The 6132-nt window shown below is 33.3% G+C and overlaps 1 protein-coding gene across 2 annotated transcripts in view; it reads right to left on the bottom strand.

Moving 5' to 3' along the window:
- Positions 1-248: 248 nt before the first annotated feature.
- Positions 249-6132, bottom strand: part of NBDY (negative regulator of P-body association) — a 44930-nt gene continuing 39046 nt past the window's right edge. For both annotated transcript variants that reach the window (XM_053667670.1, XM_037153748.2), the window contains 2 exons: positions 2795-2924; positions 249-2012 (listed from right to left, as the gene is read on the bottom strand). The gene's annotated coding sequence lies outside the window, so the exon portion shown is untranslated. The remainder of the gene's footprint in view (positions 2013-2794; positions 2925-6132) is intronic.

Genomic DNA, 6132 nt, shown 5'->3' with positions numbered 1-6132 from the left:
GAAAAACGTTTTTGCTCCTTTGGATTGGTGTTGGGCAAGAGTCTGGAAAGTTCATGTGTAAGCAAGAAGTCGGAGTCCATGTTGATCAGTGGTGCTTGGTTATTCTCTTTAGATAATGGGGGAAATAACCACCTGGAAATTAATTCAAAATTCAACATACATTCAGGAACGTAAGTAGCCTTTTGTTAGTTTTGCCTGCAGTTTTTAAATTTTAATTTTAATTAGTTTACATTATTATTTTGTATTAATTTTGGGTGTATAACATAATAGTTAGACAATCATATACTTTACAAAATGTTCCCCCTTATATTTCTAGTATCTACTTGGCACCGTACATATTTAATACAATATTATTGACTATATTCCCAATGCTGTACTTTATATTCCCAAGTCTTTCTGTAACCACCAGTTGTTAAATCTCTTCACCTTTCCCACCCAGTCCCCCAACCTCCTTCCTCTCTTGCTATGCACTGCTAACCTCTTGTTTCTTCCTTCTACCTTCCAGCTTGCTGTAATTTAATTTAGGATATCTCAGAATTTTCTCCTTGTCACTTGGTCACCAGCATACTTTTACCAGGGAATCTGAACATGGGTGAAATTTGGGCCTCCAGTGTGGGCAGGGATACAAAACATCCTTGACAAAGGCAAAGCAGAATGTTATATACCTAATAATGGGTGTTTTTAAAATAACAAGGTCCAAACTTTCACTAGGTATTTTAAAGAAGCACTTATGCCCAGAGTGCAGACCTCATTCATATTCTGACCTTTCCTAGTTTTTTTTCAGTTTGGAATCTCTGAAAGCTCCAATGTAGTCCCTAGACTTGCCCCAGTTGAACAAACTCAAAAAGTCTGGAGGCTTTGCTAGAAATAAATAAAATTTATTTAAGGGTTTTAGGGTTTGCAAACTGGAAACACTGCTGAGCTATAGCCAGAGTCTTCTGAGGAAAAAAGAAAAAAACAAAAAGAAAAGCTAATAGTTCTTATATTAAAAAGTACATGGTTGAGAGAAATCAGTCCTATATTATTAACCTCTGGATTGGTCCAATATGGTAATTCACTAGATGAACAGTGGTCTGAATACTGGATGTCATGTGGTCTGGATACATGAAAATTCTTTTCTTAATCCTTCAGGGGTTAATCAGAGGGTTACCTAGAGGTTTTATGTATATACAGGCATTGACACAGGACTGGAAAGTTCGTAACTTAAAGTTTGCAGCCTAGTTAAACAGAATGGAATAGTTTCCTCATACCCCAACCTACTTGAAGTTAGTAACTTAGCTTGACAATAGTGACTCCATTTTATTTCTTCACTCCATTCCTAATTTTCCCTTTTTGATCAGGATTTTTCTCTCTGAAAACATAATAGATCAAACAAAACATTTTAAGTCCTTGCTGCCAAGGTGACAATGCCTTTCTTGGGTTCATTATATCCCTGATATAATGAAGGGGGGGACATAAGCAAGAGACATGCTTGCAGTATATGAGTTTACGTTCAACTCAGTATTTGTGCCAATTTTCCCATTGAAACCTTAAGAAAAGCCCAATTAGGACATTATTATTATATATAAGCTTTAAAACAAGTCTCAGTCTTGAAAATAGGTCAGTTCAGTTAAATAGTTGTCTCTCATTTCAAGAGGTGATGATGCAGGTCGTTCCCAAAGTTAGGCCTATTGCTGTAAGCAATCAAGGTTTTTAGTAAGAGGCATCCCTATGTAAATGAGAAGATAAGCAATGGTTAATGACTGATGCAGACTATTATTCCAGTTTCTCATTTCTGAAGGCAGCCAGTTGAAAAGATTTCTAGGTGTCTGGGTTGAAGAATCTTCAAATGGAGTAGAGGGAGAAAGTGACAATGTGACAGATTGCAGATTGATTGTCCCTGGTGATTTTTTCTGCAACAGGCACTGAGATTGTCCATATATGAGGTGTTGTGATTTCTCTGAAGTTTATATTAAGTTGTCCCACTTTATCTTGCACGGTTTTTGGAAAAGTACATTTTTAATTCTCATGATCTTAAGTCAGAAGGGTGGGAGAAAAATTGAAAATGTTAGTTTGGAGAGTCAACCAGATTCTGTAGGAGACAAACATAATTCTGGATCCAGTCCAATTTACAGGTAGGAAAAAAAACCCTCAAAAGATAATGAACAATACTAGAATATAATACTCAATAAGGTATATTACTGACACATATTTTGTTCCAAAATCACCCTTATTTTTTTTTTTACAAAAGATAGCCAAATTAAAATTAAGGTGTTTTGTTTCCAAAATAGGTCTCTTTTTAATAAACTTCTGCTATTTACATAGAAGCAGCAAAATTAGTACTTACAGATTTTTAAAAATCTGCTTTGCTGGAATTTTTCATGAAGTATCCTCATATTGAATTTTAAAAGGCCTCTTAAGGCCAAAAAAGTCAAGGCAAGGACTTGCCGTTAGACTTTACCTGCAATACCTATAAATTTGGGTGAGTTCTTTTCCTTGGTCCCAAAGTATCTTGAGTTTCCTGTACCTGCTAGGAAGTAAGCCTTTTTCACTCACCTAGTAAGGCTGCTAGGGACCCTGTAAGGAAGATACCAGGCTGATATTTGCAAGGGTTTTACTTGCCTACATACATCAAACCTAGTTCCTTACAGCTCTTTGGTCATATCTGAGTCTATGCACAGCTCTTTTAAATATGACATTCCAGTTAAAGCCTTTGTAATAGAACCAGTTTCCAATCATGTCTTGTTACAAGGAAAACAGATTCTTATTGAACTTATGCAAATAATAACATTGCCATGAAAGTAAGAATACTCACATAGAGTTTCTGGATTTTGGAGTAATCAAATAAGGAGAAAACTATAAATGTTTCAATTCTGCTCACAAAGGTATAATTTACCAAATTGTTCTAAGTCATAGGTAGCTTAAGAGAAAGGGTTTTCTTATATCTGGAAAATAAAAGATTAGAGAATCAGTAATATTTCAAACAAAATTCAAAGAAATTATAATCCTTCTTATCAGTTCTTTCAGCCCCTTGTTATTAATTTTTGTTACTCTTGATCTTTTTGTTAACAACACTTTATAAATCCAGTTTTTGCACTAGTTCTCTTAACCATGCCTGGTGATTGAAGGTGTTATGGCTAGTGACAGATAATTTCAGAAGTGTTCAAGGCTTACCATCAAGGTTTGATTTGCTTAGTAAACTGGATGCCTCAAACACTAGAGATTGTGGAAGACGTACCCCAACTAAGAAACACATTTTCTAACAGCCTCTTTGCCACTGTGAGTGCACTAGCCTTTTTGGCAGGGCGAGGCTTCAGCCCATCTAGAAAACATACATGCAACAAGAACATATCAATAACCCATGAGTAGCAGTTAAATGAAGGTCATCGTAAATGCACTAGGGAAAATGAGTGCAAAAAACCCCCCACCAAAAACAAACAAATAAACAAACAACAAAAAAAGGGCTTTGGCCAGGGAAGCATGAAGAACAAAGTAGCTGTCTTGTTTTTTTCCATAATCCTATTTGTTTAGTTTACAAACTGTTTACCCATCTCAGTTTCTCTCATTTAGGAGCAGACTGTTGACAAGTTAAAAAAGGCAATTCAAGTTGGACACTTAGGGATCATTTTTCCTGAAGCAAAATAGACTTCATCCACATGTGCCACAAACTTTATAGATTTTGTTGCTGCTGCCTTTACATGAAAGTTAGGGCATTTCCTTGATGCTCAGATTCAGTTCTTTTAGTGTAAGCCTCTTTTTTAAGACAGACATCTTATGCAAGAACATATCAGACTTCCAGGAATTTCACACATTTTCTGGAACATTCATATACCTATATAGATACAACATACATATAGGCTTAATATATGAATATAGATTATTATGAAACAATGCTTAATACATTGACCAAGTAATAATAAAATATTTCAAAGACAACTACAAAAGGTTAGCTCTTACTATTGACATGATTCAGTTTTATTAAGTAATCAAAGACCTGACTAAAATGATATAAAACTCTGAAACAGATTTTGATAGAACAGAGAACCATTGCTTTCTTGGCAGAAAGCTTTTCACAATATCTAATTAGGAGCAGTCCAAAAAAGAGCTTTGTTATTCTAGAAGGTGAAATGGTATGCTCACCACTTCTATTAATATTTTTGTTAATAGAAGTTAGAATATGTTACTTCTAAACATATTAATAGAAGTCCTAGCCACAGCAATTAAGCAAATATGTATTATTCAAATTGTGAAAAAAGAAGTGTCCCTGTTTGCAGATGACATGATCTTACATGTAGAAAATCCTAAAGACCCTACCAAAGAAATTTTTAAACTTAATAAACAAATTCAGTAATATTGATGGATACAAAATCAACATACCAAAGTCATACAAATCTCGTTTTTATACAGTAACAATGAACTATCTGAAAAAGGAATTAAGAAAACAGCGCCATCTACAGTAGCATCAAAAAAGAGGAATAAACTTAACCAAGACAGTGAAAGATCTGTACAGTGAAAACTGTAAAACAGTGATGAAAGAAATTGGTAAAGGCACAAATAAATAAAAAGTATCCTATATTATTGGAGTGAAAAAATTAATATTATTAAAATGTTCATACTACCCAAATGATCTACAGATTCAATGCAACCCCTATCAAAATCCCATGGTATTTTCGCAGAAATATAATAAACAATCCTAAAATTAATATGGAAATAGAAAATGCCCCAAATAGCTCTAACAATTTTGAAGAAGAGAAAAGCCAGAGGATCACTCTCTGATTTTTAACTATATTACAAAGCTACAGTCATCAAAAGAGTATAGTATTGCCATAAAAACAGGCACATAGATGAAACTGAATAGAGAACACAGAAATAAGCCCATGCATATATGACCAACTACTTCTTACTAAGGTGCCAAAAATACACAATGGAGAAAGACAGTCTTTTTAATACATTTTGGAGAAATGAGATATCTACATACAAAGAATAAAATTTGACACATATTAAACTATACATAAAAATCAAATAAAAATGGATTAAAACGTAAACATAATACCTACGAACATAAAATTACTAGGAAAACAGATAAGTAGAAAATTGTTTTTGACATCCCTCTTGGCAATGTTTTTTTAAATAAAATACAAAAAGCAGACACAACAAAAGCAAAAACGAACAAGTGGGACTATACAAAATTTAAAATGAAACAATATAGCAAATGAAACAATCAATAAAAAATGAAAAGAGCACCCACAGAATGAAAATATTTGTATGCTATATAAATAATAGGGATTAATATTCAAAATATATAAGAAACTTTTAAACTCAATATAATTGCCATCACCATCATCCAATTGAAAAATGGGAAACACACCTGAGAAGACATTTTTCCCAAAGACATAAAAATGACCAACATGTATATGAAAAAATGTTCAACATCAATAATCATCAGAGAACTATATATCAAAAGCACAATGAGATATCACCTCTCATCAGGTAGAATGCCTATAACAAAAAGACAAAATTTAATAAGTATTGATGAGATTGTGGAGAAAAGGGAACCCATATACACCATTGATGGAAATGTATACTGATACAGCCATTTCAGAAAATGGTATGCAGTTTCCTTAAAAATTGAAAAAATAGAATCCCTTTTGATCTAGCAATCTCATTTCTGGACATATCTCTAGACAAAATAAAATCACTATTGTGAAGTGATATCTGCACTTCCATCTTCATTGTAGCAATATTTATATTAGCAAAAATATTGAAACAACCTAAATATACAATGATGAATAAATATACAAATAACATGTGACTATATATGTGTATATACATATAAAATATTGTTAACCCATGAGAAAGAACAAAATCCTGCCATTTACAACAACACAAAAGAAACTGGAGGACATTATACCAAATGATAGAAGCCAGACTCTGAAAGACAAATATTGTATGATCTCTCTTATATGTGGAAAGGATGATTTTAGTTATGTATATAGTAACAAGAGAGTAGACTATTGATCATCAGTGGATAAGTTGTCGGGGGGAAAGGAAGATGAAAAAAATTAGAATGGTAGTTTGCCTGAGTCTAGGTAGATGGAACCAGGAACAGTTAGTACTGAATGAATACAGAGTTTCAGTTTTGCAAGATGCAAG

Source organism: Artibeus jamaicensis, unplaced genomic scaffold, assembly GCF_021234435.1.
Source record: "Artibeus jamaicensis isolate MK-2021 breed Jamaican fruit bat unplaced genomic scaffold, CSHL_Jam_final contig_1410, whole genome shotgun sequence".
Classification (NCBI taxonomy): Eukaryota; Metazoa; Chordata; class Mammalia; order Chiroptera; family Phyllostomidae; genus Artibeus; species Artibeus jamaicensis.
Note: the sequence above shows the minus strand (reverse complement) of the source record. Positions and strands in the feature narration are given on the sequence as shown.